The following is a 16,810-nucleotide window of genomic DNA, read 5'->3' on the forward strand; positions in this document are numbered from 1 at the left end:
TATAACATAATCTGCTATCAAGCATATAGAGACATCCTATAGTTGCAGACTTGAATCAATCAATGAATAGATCCAACCACAAATAATAACCAAGATTAAACACAGCTAAAAAAGGTCTCTACTTGTGTAGCGTCCACAAATTTTATCGAACTAAACAGTAGAGACATCTGGTACTTGCATCCCTATCTAGCTTACCAATTCATTCTGTTTGAACTAAACAATAGAGACATCTGGTTCTTGCATCCCTAAACAGTAAAGACACTGGCTGAACAAAATTTTGGGCAGACCTACCCATTCATTCTATGGACGCTACACAAGTACTCGCAGACCTACCCATTCATTCTATTTGAACTAAACAATAAAGACACTGGCTTCAAACAGTAGAGACATTTGGTAGTGCTAGAATCAAAGTAATTCGAACTAAACAGAGGAGACATTACCTTGCAAAGTTGACGCCAAAGCAGAACTATTCCTTCGAGAGATTGGGGCTGCCGTGTTTGTGGCCTGGGGTGGCATGGTTTTTAAGGACGACCCAAATCGGCGTCGATGGTAGGTCTGCATCGATTTGGGGTGAGGTTTTGGGCAGCATGATTCTCGTCGGTGGTAGGTTTGCGGGCTTTTAGGCTCCCAGATTCTCGTCGATCTGGGGCGATGTTGGGGTCCCGCGCGCGATTGTGTCGATCTGGTGCAGAGGAGACAACCGTTGTGGCGGCACCACGGAGGCGGCACAAAATTGAGAAGGTGCGCTGGGAGCCGACGATAGGATGTCACGGCAGCCGGCAGAGATTTGTGCTGTAGCGACGGGAGGAGGGAGGGAGGAGGCGAGCGGGGCGATGGGAACCGAAGTCCGAAGGAGCAGCACGAGATGGAGGGCGGGAGCAGGGGCAGTGGTCACGGGATTGAAGGTCGACTCTTTTGCCGTGGATGGAAGGCGACGTCGATGTATACGTGAGGATGGAAGGAGCCGCCGAGGTTGGAAGGCGGGGGCTCGATCCTTGCTTTGTCGTAGGCGAGATTCGTGGCCGCGGGTGTGGTCGGCGAGGACGACAGAGGCAAGGATGGAAGGGTGCGGCATGCGCGGCGGCGAAAATGGTGGAGGTGCGGCGCGGAAATCTTGGGAGGCGGAGGCGCAAGCGGAGCGGAGGATGTCAGGGTGGGAGGCAGAACCGTGGGTGTGCACGCCTACACTCCTTTCTTAAGGAGTAGTAGAGATTATGATCCATAAAAATGTTAATGATCCTCATGTTAAAAGCCGATTAACAAAGATCTATATATGAAAAGACTTACTTACTAGAGAGAATTCTATTAGCCGTCACCGCCTCCAAGGAGCGGACCCAATGGGTGGTCCATATAGGCCACGACGCACCCTAAGATCATATAAGGTTAGTTAGCATAGTGGTGTAAGTATTATCTTTTGAACTTGGCAGTCAAGGTTTGAGTCTTGTTGATTTCTGTTTTTTGTTTCTTTTTTTATATTTTTTCTGGCACACCCTAAGCGTAGTAGCTGGGTCCGCTACTGCCGCCTCCTCTCTCCTAGGGTTGTGGACGTCTAGTCTAATAACCCATCGTTGTTTCCCTCGCTGCGTGCGCGTTGCAAGCACAATGTTCATGTGGTATTTTATCCCTGCATGTGTGGGTACCATGGAAACGTCACGACTATTGTTGAGGTATTGATCAACAACAAACTTGAGGAGTACATGTGAACGTTTTGTTGTTGTTGTTGGTACGCAAGGACGTTTTGCTACTTCAACTATAAAGACATGTTCTTTTACAGTTGCGCTGCATGTATAGTGATAACAATCCATGATCCTTTACTCACATGCTATCTTAGTTGAACAAGGTAGATATGCAAGTATGTAGCATACACATTTTCTATAGTGGTATTGGAGCTAGGTTATGTGTTGTTTTTTATCTAGATGGTTTGCATATAGGTGATATGTCTAGTAAATCGGATATAGTTTTGCTTTGGTTGTAAAATAGACTGAGATAGTTGTGGTATAATCACATAACTTGTTTTCCCCTACCTGCTAGAATCACCATCGCAATATAAGATCAGTTGCATTCCATTCCGGCCAGTAGAGGAGGATAAAAGAAAATATAGGTATGGCTGGAAAAATAAAAAAGGTAGGCAACAAGAATCGATCCTACGACCTATAGCTAAAAATGTAGCAATCTATCCATTACACCACATCTCCTTATGTGATTATAATGGAAGATATAGGGTTTTATAAATTTAGGTATGTCTGATGCCATACTAAGCCATAATGGCTCCTCCGCCACTGATTCCGGCCACTCGCACAACTTGCCTCCACTGGTTGGAATCACCATTAGGACTAACATGTTATCTATCTTTTAGGCTGGGAAAGACAACAAATCTGAGTTGAATGTATTGCTATTATTCTATCTCACGTGATTTCCAATATGTCTAACACTGAAAATAGCGGCATTTGGAATATCTCGGAATCAACTTAATTTGATCAATTTGATGAGAATGCAAGTGATGCTAACCAGAGTACTTATGAGAAGCACACAAATGACTCCATGTACGTTAGTTGCATTATACTTGCCATCATATCCTCTTAGCTTCAAAAGCAATATGAGTATGTGGATGCCCAAACTATGATTGTGGGACTCCATGGTATGCTTATGAACCAAGCAAGAGTTGAGAGATATGAGATCTTCATGTCCCTATTTTCATGCAAGCTAACTAAAGGAAGTCCAATTAGTCCTAATGTAATCAAGATGGTGTTTTACATTGAGAGCCTTGCCACGCTTGTTTTCGCTCTTCTTGATGAGTTGGCTACGGTTATGATCCTCTAGTATCTTCTTGATAAGTTGTATGGGATGCTTAAGACGACCAAGGAGAGCAATATAAAGAAGTGTAATCATGTGATGACAGTTCATAAGGATAGTAAGAATCAGAAAATCTTTATGAAGGGCAAGGGAAAGGCTAAAGATGATATCTCAAATCCAAATGCAAAGCCCAAGTCTGCCCTTCTCCTGAAGACAAATGCTTCCATTGTGGTGACCATGGGCATTGGTCTAGGAACAACAAGTACTTGGAGGACAAGAAAAAGAAAGAAAGTGAGACTTCTACTTTGGGTATATATGTTATTGAAATTAATCTTCTTGTTTCTTCTAGAGAATCATATGCATTTGATACCATATCAATGGTTCATACATGCAAATTGTTGAGGGACTAAAAAGACTAGAAAATTTGCAAGAGGTGAGTTTAATATGTGCATCAGTAATAGAGCAAAGGCATTGCACTAGCCATCGACACTTATCATTTGTTGTTACCCTTAGGGTTAGTTTTGGAATTAAATAATTGTTATTATATTCCAACTTTGTCTAAGAACATTATATCTTCTTCATGTTTAGAGGAAGATGGTGGCTATAAGATAATAAATGAGAACATATGTTGTTCCATTCATTTGAATAATCTATTTTATGCATGATTTCCATTAGTGAATGTGTTGTATATCCTAGATCTTGACGATAACATTAATATGAAAAGGCTCTATAACCTAATGATTTCGACCCCACTTTTATCCGGTGTTGTCTATTTGGTCATATAAATGGGAAATGCATAGAGATGCTCCATAAATATAGTCTTCTCAAGTCTTTTGTGTAGGAAACGGTGACGCCTAAGAGGGGGTGATATAGGACTTCAAAAAATTTGCCTATAAACCAAACCACAAATAAATCCCTAGAACAAAACCTATGCAAATAAGCAATCTAGAATGTGCAAACAAGGTTTTGTCTAAGTGTTGCTATCTCTACTGCAAAAGGAGTTTTGCTACCTAAGTTCCAATCATAAATATTCTAACTAAAATGGAGAGATTGAAACTTAAGTACTTATTGTAAATGCGAAAGGTAAAGAGCAAAGGTAGAGAAAGCAAACTCTCGTGGATAACGCCGATATTTTTTCCGAGGTATCTAGAACCACACAAGGTCCCAACTAATCCTCGTTGGTGCTTCTACACAAAGGGTAGCTTATGCAAGGGTCGAGCACCACAGACGAATAACTTCGTAGAGAGGCGCGGGACTTCTCTACGCGCAAATGGTGCTCCGCTTCCAGCTACTCATGGATGTTCCCCGTCGTCTCCACTATCGAGCTTCTGGCCAAAACATCACGGGCCTCGTTCCCTTCGATACACGGTGGCGGTCGTGACACAAACGCGGTTGTCACAGTCTCGCAAGACTCTCGCCCCACTCGGTACAATTACAATGGCTCGCACAAGAGCCGAGGGGTTTTGTGGTGTTTTCTAAACTCACTCAACTAACTAGGAATCACCTAAAGCAAGCACATAAGCGGTCTAACTAACCTAAGCACTTCAGAAAGCACCTATGCTAATCATCGAGTGTCTATTAAGCACTTGGGTGTATGAGTACTTGGAAATGTCTATAACATGTGTTGGTATGTTGCTTGGGCTCCCACACCTTCAAATGGCAGGTTGGGTGAAGTATATATAGGCCCCAACTTAAATATAGTCGTTGGAGAAAAGTTGTTGCTCTCTGCAGCACACCAGACAGTCCGATAGTAGGCATCGGACAGTTCGATGCTGTGTCTGATGCCCCACTAGCCATTGGATATGAGTGTTGCATTCGACCGTTTCCACGTGTCAGCCTTGCACTAGACAGTCCGGTGGTGCACCGGACAGTCCGGTGACTCTCCTCCACTTTGTCACCAAGAAACTAGTCGTTGGACTTCTGTTCCCCAGTGCACCGGATAGTCCACCGGGTGGCACCAGACAGTATGCCGTTCTCAACCGGACAATCCGCGAGTGGCTACACTTTCTTCAAGTCTTGGACTTTGCTTGATACTGTTGATCTTCACTTATGGTCTTCATAATGTCTTCTTTTGAGATGTTGCTTCCTCAGTGCCTTAGTCCAAGTCACTTTAGCATCTTGTGAATTACAAATACAAACACTAGCAAACATATTAGTCCATAGATTATGTTGATCATCAACCACCAAAATCATTTAGTTAAATGAGTCGAGGTCCATTTTCCTTACATTTTTATTTTGTATAATTTTATACTTGAGGTCATACTTACTTGACAAAATTACTAAGGCACATTTTCTAGTAAAAGTGAGAGAGCAAGTGACTTGGGTGGTCTTGTACATACTGATGTATGTGAACTAACGAGTTCAATAGATAGAGGTGAGTTTTAGTATTTCATCATTTTTATTGATGATCTCAGTAGATATGGGTATGTCTACTTAATGAGGCATAAATATAAATCATTTGAAATGTTAAAAGAATTTCAAAATGAGTTACATAATTAGTTGGGGAAAACTATTAAGTTTGTATGATCGGATCATGGAGGCAAATATTTAAGCCATGAGTTTGATGATAATCTAAAACAATATGGAATTGTTCCATAGTTGACTCCACCTGATATGCCTCAATAGAATGGGGTCTCTCAACAAAGGAGCTAGACTTTGCTAAATATGCTTTGATCAATGATGAGCCAAGTTGATCTTCCATTATGCTTCTAGGATATGCTCTAGAAACTATTGTGTTTTCATCAAACATAGTTTCATCTAAATTAGTGGATAATACACCATATGAGATAAGGACCAAGAAACATCCTAGACTATCTTTGCTTAAGATATGGTGTTATGAGGCTTATGTGAAACATTTGACATCTGATAAACTCCATCCTAAATTTGATAAGTGCTTCTTTGCAGGGCATCTTAGGGGAATCAAAGGATATTTATTCTATAGCCAGAAAGAAGGCAAAGTGTTTGTTGCTTAGAATGGTGTCTTTTGGAGAAATAGTTTCTCTCAAAAGGAGCTAGTGAGAGCAAGGTGCAACTTTGAAGATTCAAGAAACAATTGAAATGGTTTTAGCCCCTACAAATCCTCTACACAAAGTACAATAAGTTGTAGAAGCAATTATTGAAGCACTGCCACTATGTAGGCATAGAGGACATGTCACACTACTAACGAGGATTAGTCGGAACCTTGCGTGGTTTTAGATACCTCGGTTAAAATACCGGCGTCGTCCACGAGAGTTTGCATCTCTACCCTTGCTCTTTATCTTTCGCATTTACATTAAGTACTTAAGTTTCAATCTATCTTCTCTAGTTAGAATATTTAGGATTAAAACTTAGGTTTTGCGGTAGAGATAGCAACACATAGACTAAACCTAGTTTACACATTCTAGATTGTTTATTTGCATAGGTTTTGTTCTAGGAATTTAATTATGGCCTAGTCTAGAGATAGTTTTTAGACGTCCTAATTCACCCCCCTCTTAGGCGTCACCGTTTCCTACAAGTGGTATCAAATATCGATTTGTCTCGTTTGAAATGTTTTAGCTTCACCGCTAATCGAGCCGACACTTTTTTGAGGAAGGGGATGTATACCCATTTGGCTAAAATTGCATGAGCTCCATGACGAGACATCCAATGTCAGTGAGCAAAAACATTGCCTAGTCTTAAATGATTACAATTATTTTGCTATGAAAGATAATGAGCTTGTTAGAGACATATATTCTCGTTTGAATCTAATCATCAATGAACTCAATTCTATTCGAATTAATAAGTTAGGCGATGCGGGCATTGTGAGGAATATTTTCTCCCTACTGCCACAACAAAGATATGGGACCATCATCACCATTCTTCACAACATGGAGAACTTGAGTACAATGACCCCGACAATTGTGATCGGAAAGATTGCGGCATTTGAAATGTCGTGAAAGATGGGTCAAGAGGAGCTAACTTCTTCAAGGCCATATGCTTTTGCATGTGATTAAAAGAAAGGCAAGAAAAAGGCTCCCACTCCAAGCTCCTAAAGTGAAGAAGAGGAAGAAGAATGTGATGATGATGAAGATGGTCAACCCTCAACATCAGCCTCCAAGGACGAAGAAACAATCTGAGACATCAAAGTTAATGGGGATGATTCACAAGATTAATCTAATGGGTGTGCCCCTGCAGGTCGAGGATCTTCTCTTTAACATTGACATCAAAAGCAAAGAAAGAGATGATGCTTCACATGCGGGGAGAAGGGCCACTTCAAGGACAACTGTCCAAATATGGCCGAACCCACAAAGAGGAGGAGCAAAGACAAGATGCTTACAAGTGTCAAAACTTGGGATGACTCTTCAAGTGAAAATGAACCTCCAAGGACACGCAACCACCGCTCTTCATCGCGCACTTCATGGTCATCACACAAATGCCTTATGGCAAGAGGTAAAGCAAGTATCCCATCCTCTAGTGACGATAATGATGATGAGGGAAAACCCTCCTTAGATGAACTTCTGCATGTCGTTAAATTTTTTTGAGGATGTCTACACTAAACAAAAGGCTCAACTTAAAACTTTAAAAATAAGTTAATTAGCTCTTAAAATGTTTATAAATGTTTGCTAGAAAATTTGAAACATTTGCAAATTTGAATTGTGAGCTAACAACTAAAATTGAGCAATTAGAGTCTAATGCTCCATCCTCAACTACCGATGATAGTCTTATAAAAAAGAATGAAAAACTTAAGGCTAAGTTAGCTAGCTCTCAAGAAGCTATTGAAAACTTGCTAGAGAAAATGGAAATTCTTAGCATACACAATAACGAGCTAACTACTAAGCTAGAAAACATTGGTAGCACCCCAGGAGCATCTTTAATTGAAATTCCTGAAATCATTAAGAAAGATGCTTCTACTTCTTGCTTTGATTAGTTGATGATTCTAACCCCTGCAACCAAGTTCTTATTGAGAATGTTGTTATAGAAACATGTTCGAATGAGGTTGCAAAGGAGAATGAGCAATTAAGGCAAGAGGTGGCTCGCCATGGCAAGGCCTTGTATGATAAGAAAGGCAAAGCGAAACAAATTCAACCTCCTCAGGATAACACCACTGCGGGAGTGAACAAGCCTATGGATGAAGAAACTGTGATTTGTAGGCTATGCCACAAGGAAGGCCACAAGTCTTACCAATACAAGGCGGAGATCAGAGATAAGCAAAAGCAAAAGCTTAAGAAAAAATCAACAAGCAAAATCTCCAACACCTACATCAACAAGGTGGACAAAAATACCGCTACACCATATTTGATCAAGAAGAAAAAGAATGGAAAGGTGATAGTGATCAAGGCAAATAAGCAAGCCAACAAAGGAAAGGGGGCCAAACACATCTGGGTGCCAAAGGAGATTATCTCAACCATGAAAAGCACCAAGAAGGTTTGGATCCCAAGAGGGAAGTGAGAAGTCCAAAGGACTTTGGGAAATTTGGAGACTTGTGGGATGCATCATATTGGATCAAGTCTATTGCCAAGTGGGTTAGTGAATACTTTGGGCCCAAATTCCCCACCCATGACTAAGGTAACTAGATTTATTGCATTTCTTTATTTTTATATATGAGTATCTATTTTCTTATATCTAGTTTTTACCTTACATGCCTAGTTTTTACATGTGGTATTTACTTTTGATTATAATTGCATGCATACTAGGTCAATCATATGATAGGAATGCTTGTTTTCAATTCATATTCTTGAGCAAACCTACATGGTTTAAAATGTTTAGTTAAGCACAACACATAGCTTATTTAACATTCCTAAGTAAATGACACTAATGCTTCAAAGTTTATATCCTACTAGTGGTATTCTCCAAATGGTGTCATTTTGACTTATATGTGCCAATGCTCGGATTATAGATAATTTGGCCCTCTTGATATCAAAATCAAAGTGCAAGTCTCCTACAAGTATTCAAAACTTGTATGCACACTTTCAGGGGGATGTTAATCTATAATCTAAGTCTTTGAGACTAATACTTGTTTTCAAGTCTATTATGTGTAGTAGTCTCATTGAAGGAAAATAGAGTCCTCGGAGAAAGACAATAAGCTCTCCACTGCAAATCTACAAGAATTTTCAATTGACTCCACAAGTGGTTTCATTCCACAATTGGTATCATTTACATGTCTTCTCTAGAATTTGATTATACTATATTACAAATCTTATGCTTCCCGTATTGCTATAAATGCATATGTTGTCAAAATATATCTTTTACCTATGCATAGGGGGAGTTAGTCTAATCAATCATGTCTTGTCCCTATCTTTTCTCATGTGCTTTTCCTAAGTAGAGGATCTCCGACAGGGGGAGTATATCTTCGTCTATGACAAAGGGGGAGAATATTCTTTCAAAAGGGGAGAACACTCGTTTAGGGGAGTAAGATTTTAGAGCTACAAGTAGTAAATCCTTTAGAGGGCAAGTCTTTTTGCTTCATGTATGCTTTTAATGTCTTCCTTTTCGGTGTTTGATTCTAAAGGGGGAGAACCAAAGCAACTCAAAATATATCAAACACCACACAATTTCAAAATTTAAAATCTTGATCTTACAAGTGCTTTTGGTTCTTCAAGTATCTTTGGTCTAAAATAGGAAGCATGTGGATTATGGAGTTAGTGGGAGGATTAAGTCCAGAATCTCACCTTGTGGGACATTCATGCATCCTAGCAAGTAGATTGTATATTTTCATCAAAATGTTTGTTATATTTGCGTGCTTTGGTTGTGTTGTCATCAATCACCAAAAGGGGAAGATTGTAAGGAAAATGGACCCGACCCATTTGTCTAAAGGATTTTGGTGTTTGATGATCAACATAATCTTGTGGACTAATGTGTTTTCTAGTTTTTGTATTTGTAGTTCACAGGATGCGAAGAGGATTGGACTGAGACTCTGAGGATACAACACCTCAAAAGAAGACCTAAAAGTTCCATAGAAGTCCAAGACTCAAGATTGAAAAAACCCAAGGAAACAACAAAGAAATCCAAGAAGTGGACAGTCAGCCAACACTCTTGTGGCACACCGGACAGTGAACAATACATGTCTGGTGTGCACCGGACTGTCCAATGTGTGATCGGACAGTCTGCGCAGAGAGCCCGCAACCAGGTGCTCTCGGGGCTGTAGCACCGGTCTGTCCGGTGTGCACCAGACAACCTGGGTAACAGTTGGATCCAATGGTCGACTGCTACAGACCTTAATGATCAGCTGACGTGGCTAGGGCACCGGACATGTCTGGTGCGCCCGACGACAGAGCACTCAGCTTTCTGTCCAACGTCTAGAATTGTGGGGGAAATTATAAATACCCCACCAACCGACCATTTGAAGGTGTGGGAGCTCAAGGAACATACCACGACATATTGTAGACAATTTCAAGTGCTCATACACCCAAGTGCTTAATAGAATCACCAGGTGATTAGCGTAGGTGCTTTACAAAGTGCATAGGTTAGTTAGACCGCTTATGCGCTTGCTCTAGGTGAATCCTAGTTAGTTGAGTGAGTTTAGAAAAACCACACAACCCCTCGGCTCTTGCGCGAGTCATTGTAATTGTACCGAGTGGGGCGAGAGTCTTGCGAGACCGTGACAACCGAGTTTGTGTCACGACCGCCACCGTGTACCAAAGGGAACGAGGCCCGCGGTGTTTCGGCCGGAAGCTCGATAGTGGAGACGGCAGGGAGCATCCGAGAGGAGCCGGAAGCGAAGCACCACTTACGCATGGAGAAGGCTCGCGACTCTCTACGGAGTTACTCAACCGAGGTGCTTGACTCTCACGTGGGCTACCCTTTGCATAGGGTCACCAACGAGGATTAGTCGGGACCTTGCATGGTTCCGGATACGTCGGTTAAAATACCGGCAGCGTCCACGAGAGTTTGCATCTCTACCATTGCTCTTTACCTTCTGCATTTACATTAAGTACTTAAGTTTCAATCTATTTTCTCTAGTTATAATATTTATGATTGAAACTTAGGTTTCGTGGTAGAGATAGTAACACATATACTAAACCTAGTTTACACATTCTAAATTGTTTATTTGCATCGGTTTTGTTCTAGAGATTTAATTGTGGCTTAGTTTAGAGAAAGTTTTTAGAAGTCCTAATTCACCCCTCTCTTAGGCATCACCGTTTCCTACATGCATGATGAAAGGCTGATAAAATAGACATATTTTTTCAAATGCACATATTTTTATGTCTGCAATAGTTTTTGAGTTTACAAATTTTTAGGCCACACGTGCCTACTACACTTGTTGGATCCTATTGATGGCAATGGTAAGAAAAGTGTCGGGGACCATAATTAGTGGTACCCTCAAGACTCCTAATTCTCAGCTGGTAACCCCCATCAGCACAAAGCTGCAAAGGCCTGATGGGTGCGACTAAGTCAAGGATCGGTCCATTCGAGGGACCCGATCACGCCTCGCCCGAGCCCAGCCTCGGGCAAGGGCAGCCGACCCCGGAGGATCTACGTCTCGCCCGAGGCCCCCTCCAGCAACGGACACACCTTCGGCTCGCCTGAGGCCCAGTCTTCGCGAAGGAGAAACCTAGGCCAAATCGCCACGCCAACCAACCAAATCGCATGAGCATTTAATGCAAAGGTGGCCTGACACCTTTATCCTGACACGCGCCCTCCGGTCGACAGAGCCGAAGTGACCGCAGCCACTTCGCCGCTCCACTAACCGGTCTGACAAGAGGACAGCGCCGCCTGCGCCGCTCCGATTGATGTGCCACTCCACAGAGTGAGGCTGACAAGCAGCCAGGCCCGGCCTTAGGCGCCATAGGAAACTCCGCTCCGCCCGACCCCAGGGCTCGGACTCGGGCTCAGCCCCGGAAGACGACGAACTCCGCTCCGCCCGACCCAGGGCTCGAACTCGGGCTCAGCCCCTGAAGACGACGAACTCCGCTCCGCCTGAACCCAGGGCTTGGACTCGGGCTCAGCCCCGGAAGACGATGAACTCCTCTCCGCCCGACCCCAGGGCTCGGACTCGGGCTCAGCCCCAAAAGACGACGAACTCCGCTCCGCCCGACCTAGGGCTCGGACTCGGGCTCAGCCCCGGAAGACGACGAACTCCGCTTCGCCCGACCCCAGGGCTCGAACTCAGCTCTGGCCTCAGCCGACGGTCTCCGCCTCGCTCGACCCAGGGGCTCGGACTCGACCTCGGCCTCGGAAGACAGACTCGACCCCGACCTCGGAGGAGCCTCCACATCGCCCAACCTAGGGCACGGACCGACCACGTCAACAGGAGGCGCCATCATTACCCTACCCCAAGCTGACTCATGCTACGGGGAACAAGACTCCTAATTCTTAGCTGGTAACCCCCATCAACACAAAGCTGCAAAGGCCTGATGGGTGCGACTAAGTCAAGGATCGGTCCATTCGAGGGACCCGATCATGCCTCGCCCGAGCCCAGCCTCGGGCAAGGGCAGCTGACCCCGGAGGATCTACGTCTCGCCCGAGGCCCCCTCCAGCAACGGACACACCTTCGGCTCGCCTGAGGCCCAGTCTTCGCCAAGAATCAACCTAGGCCAAATCGCCACGCCAACCAACCAAATCGCAGGAGCATTTAATGCAAAGGTGGCCTGACACCTTTATCCTGACACGCGCCCTCCGGTCGACAGAGCCAAAGTGACCGCAGTCACTTCGCCGCTCCACTGAGCGGTCTGACAAGAGGACAGCGCCGCCTGCGCCGCTCCGATTGATGTGCCACTCCACAGAGTGAGGCTGACAAGCAGCCAGGCCCGGCCTCAGGCGCCATAGGAAACTCCGCTCCGCCCGACCCTAGGGCTCGTACTCGGGCTCAGCCCCGGAAGACGACGAACTCCGCTCCGCCCGACCTAGGGCTCGGACTCGGGCTCAGCCCCTGAAGACGACGAACTCTGCTCCGCCTGACCCCAGGGCTCGGACTCGGGCTCAGCCCCGGAAGACGACGAACTCCGCTCCGCCCGACCCCAGGGCTCGGACTCGGGCTCAGCCCCGGAAGACGACGAACTCCGCTCCGCCCGACCCAGGGCTCGGACTCGGGCTCAGCCCCGGAAGACGACGAACTCCGCTTCGCCCGACCCCATGGCTCGGACTCAGCTCTGGCCTCAGCCGACGGTCTCCGCCTCGCTCGACCCAGGGGCTCGGACTCGACCTCGGCCTCGGAAGACAGACTCGACCCCGACCTCGGAGGAGCCTCCACATCGCCAACCTAGGGCACGGACCGACCACGTCAACAGGAGGCGCCATCATTACCCTACCCCAAGCTGACTCATGCTACGGGGAACAAGACTGGCGTCCCATCTGGCTCGCTCCGCCAGACAAGTAATGATGGCGCCCCGCACGCTCTATGACGACGGCGGCTCTCAGTCCCCTTACGGAAGCAAGAGGACATCAGCAAAGACTCGATAGCCCCGACAGCTGTCCTTCCGCCAGGCTCCAGCGCTCCTCCGACGGCCACGACACCACACGAACTGGGTGCCAAAACCTCTCCGGCTGCCTCGATGGCATGTACTTAGGGCGCTAGCTCTCCTCCGCTAGACACGTTAGCACACTACTACACCCCCCATTGTACACCTGGATCCTCTCCTTACGCCTATAAAAGGAAGGACCAGGGCCCTCTTACAGAGGGTTGGCCGCGCGGGGAAAGGACGGGACAGGCGCTCGCGTGAGGCCGCTCGCTCCCTCCCGCGTGGACGCTTGTAACCCCCTACTGCAAGCGCACCCGACCTGGGCGTGGGACAAGCACGAAGGCCGCGGGATTTCCACCTCTCACGCCCGTCTCCCTCCGGCTGCCTTCCCCCCTTCGCTCTCCGTCTCGTGCCGACCCATCTAGGCTGGGGCACGCGACGACAATTCACTCGTCGGGCCAGGACCCCCCGGTCTCGAAACGCCGATAGTTGGCGCGCCAGGTAGGGGCCTGCTGCGTGTTGACGAACAGCTTCCCGTCAAGCTCCAGATGGGCAGTCTCCAGCAACCTTTCCAGCCCGGGACGGTGCTCCGTTTCGGGAGTCTTGAGTTCATGTCCCTCGACGGCAGCTACGACATGATACTCCTTCCCTCGCCGTGCGACAGCGACAATGGCAGCCGACAGCCCGCCCGCCGGCGGCGGAATCGACGACGTCTTCCCCGCGTGGTGGAAGAACAACATTCGAGCTCACCCCGTCCCCTCCCCCGCCGACGGAGGAGGAGGCGGGGCAACCAAGGCCAAGCAGGAGGCGGCACCTCGTCGGCTGTCGAGCGAGTCGACGGCGTCGGTGCCCCAACGGGGGGCACGTCGAGCATCGACCTCGCGTCTGAGACGAAGACGAGCGCCGTATCCCCGCAACGCGCCAATCCCAAGCAAACGGACGACGCCAGCACGCTCGTGAAGGACTTGCTGGGCGTCACCCTCGTACCTGAGACGATGGTGCAGTCAGTCCCTGACGCGACTTCGTCACCGCCCGTCGACCAAGAGGTACCAACCGATTCCCATTTCACACCTTTTGGATTCAGCCTCGACCCGCCGAGCGACTTCGCTTTGGTGGGCGCTCTCGTAGAGGCGAGTCCAAACCCTCTGGGGTATCGTATGCGGTCGCCCTGAGACCGGATGACGGACGTCTTGACCTACGGGCCCTCGGGGTCCGAGGAAGATGATGAGCCCGACTTCTGTTGGGATTTCTCCGGACTTGGTAACCCCAGTGCCATGCGGGACTTCATGACCGCATGCGACTACTGCCTTTCCGACTGTTCTGATGGTAGCCACAGCCTCGGCGACGAGGACTGCGGCCCAAGTCGTGAATGTTTCCACGTCGATCTAGGGGGTCCCTCCGAAGGCAACCATCTTGGTATGCCGGAGAACGGTGATCTCCCTAGGCCTGTGCCTCGCGTTGACATCCTACGGGAGCTAGCTGTGGTCCCCGTTCCGACGGGGGGTCATGACCCACAGCTCGAGCAAATCCGCGGGGTGCAGGCCAGGCTCGACGAGGGAGCAGGAACACTTGAGCCGATCCGCCGGGACGTCGGGCAGGAATGGGCGGGCCAACCTCCGGCCGAGGAAGTGCGTCATCTACCCCAGGGTTTCCAGCACCGCATCGCCGACGATGTCAGGGCAAGGCCGCCACCCGCTTCCAGTGGAGTCGGCCAGAACCTGGCTGCACCGGCAATGCTCCTCCGCGTGATGCCGGAGCCATCAACCACCGAGGGGCGACGAATTCAAGGAGAGCTCAAGAATCTCCTGGAGGGCGCCGCGGTCCGACGGGCCGAAAGCTCCGCCTCCTGAAGGCAGGGGTACCCCTCGGAACATCGCGCCGCGACTTCCCGATTCATACGGGAAGCCTCGGTCCACACCGGGCGCACGCGCAACACAGCGCCTGCGGCCCCGGGTCGCCTCGGCAACGAGCACCATCACCGCAACCGTCGGGCCCACCTCGACGAGAGGGTGCGCCGAGGCTACCACCCCAGGCATGGGGGACGCTACGACAGTGGGGAGGATCGGAGTCCCTCGCCCGAACCACCCGGTCTGCAGGCTTTCAGCCGCGCCATACGACGGGCGCCGTTCCCGACCCGGTTCCAAACCCCGACTACTATCACAAAGTACTCGGGGGAGACGAGACCGGAACTATGGCTCGCGGACTACCGGCTGGCCTGCCAACTGGGTGGAACGGACGATGACAACCTCATCATCCGCAACCTCCCCCTGTTCCTCTCCGACACCGCTCGCGCCTGGTTGGAGCACCTGCCTCCGGGGCAAATCTCCAACTGGGACGACCTGGTCCAAGCCTTTGTCGGCAATTTCCAGGGCACGTACGTGCGCCCTGGAAACTCCTGGGATCTCCGAAGCTGCCGACAGCAGCCGGGAGAGTCTCTCCGGGACTACATCCGGCGATTCTCGAAGCAGCGCACCGAGCTGCCCAACATCACCGATTCAAATGTCATCGGCGCGTTCCTTGTCGGCACCACCTGCCGCGACCTGGTGAGCAAGCTGGGTCGCAAGACCCCCACCAGGGCGAGCGAGCTGATGGACATCGCCACCAAGTTCGCCTCTGGCCAGGAGGCGGTTGAGGCTATCTTCCGGAAGGACAAGCAGCCCCAGGGCCGCCCACCGGAATATGCCCCCGAGGCATCAACTCAGCGTGGCGCCAAGAAGAAAGGCAAGAAGAAGTCGCAAGCGAAACGCGACGCCGCCGACGCGGACCTTGTCGCCGCCGCCGAGTACAAGAACCCTCGGAAACCCCCCGGAGGTGCCAACCTCTTCGACAAGATGCTCAAGGAGTCGTGCCCCTATCATCAGGGGCCCATCAAGCACACCCTTGAGGAGTGTTCCATGCTTCGGCGCCACTTCCATAGGGTCGGGCCACCCGCGGAGGGTGGCAGGGCTCGCGACGACGACAAGAAGGAAGATCACCAGGCAGGAGAGTTCCCCGAGGTCCGCGACTGCTTCATGATCTACGGTGGGCAAGCGGCGAACACCTCGGCTCGGCACCGCAAGCAAGAGCGTCGGGAGGTCTGCTCGGTAAAGGTGGCGGTGCCAGTCTACCTAGACTGGTCCGACAAGCCCATCACCTTCGACCAAGCCGACCATCCCGACCGTATGCCGAGCTCGGGGAAATATCCGCTCGTTGTCGACCCCGTCATCGGCGACGTCAGGCTCACCAAGGTCCTCATGGATGGAGGCAGCAGCCTCAACATCATTTACGCCGAGACCCTCGGGCTCCTGCGTGTGGATCTGTCCTCGGTCCGGGCAGGCGCTGCGCCTTTCCACGGGATCATCCCCGGGAAGCGCGTCCAGCCCCTCGGACAACTCGATCTTCCCGTCTGCTTTGGGACGCCCTCCAACTTCCGAAGGGAGACCCTCACGTTCGAGGTGGTCGGGTTCCGAGGAACCTACCACGCAGTACTGGGGAGGCCATGCTAAGCGAAGTTCATGGCCGTCCCCAACTACACCTACCTCAAGCTCAAGATGTCGGGCCCCAACGGGGTCATCACCGTCGGCCCCACGTACCGACACGCGTTCGAATGTGACGTGGAGTGCGTGGAGTACGCCGAGGCCCTCGCCGAATCCGAGGCCCTCATCGCCGACCTAGAGAGCCTC

The sequence above is a fragment of the Zea mays genome, chromosome 6 (assembly GCF_902167145.1).
Source record: "Zea mays cultivar B73 chromosome 6, Zm-B73-REFERENCE-NAM-5.0, whole genome shotgun sequence".
In the NCBI taxonomy this organism is placed as follows: Eukaryota; Viridiplantae; Streptophyta; class Magnoliopsida; order Poales; family Poaceae; genus Zea; species Zea mays.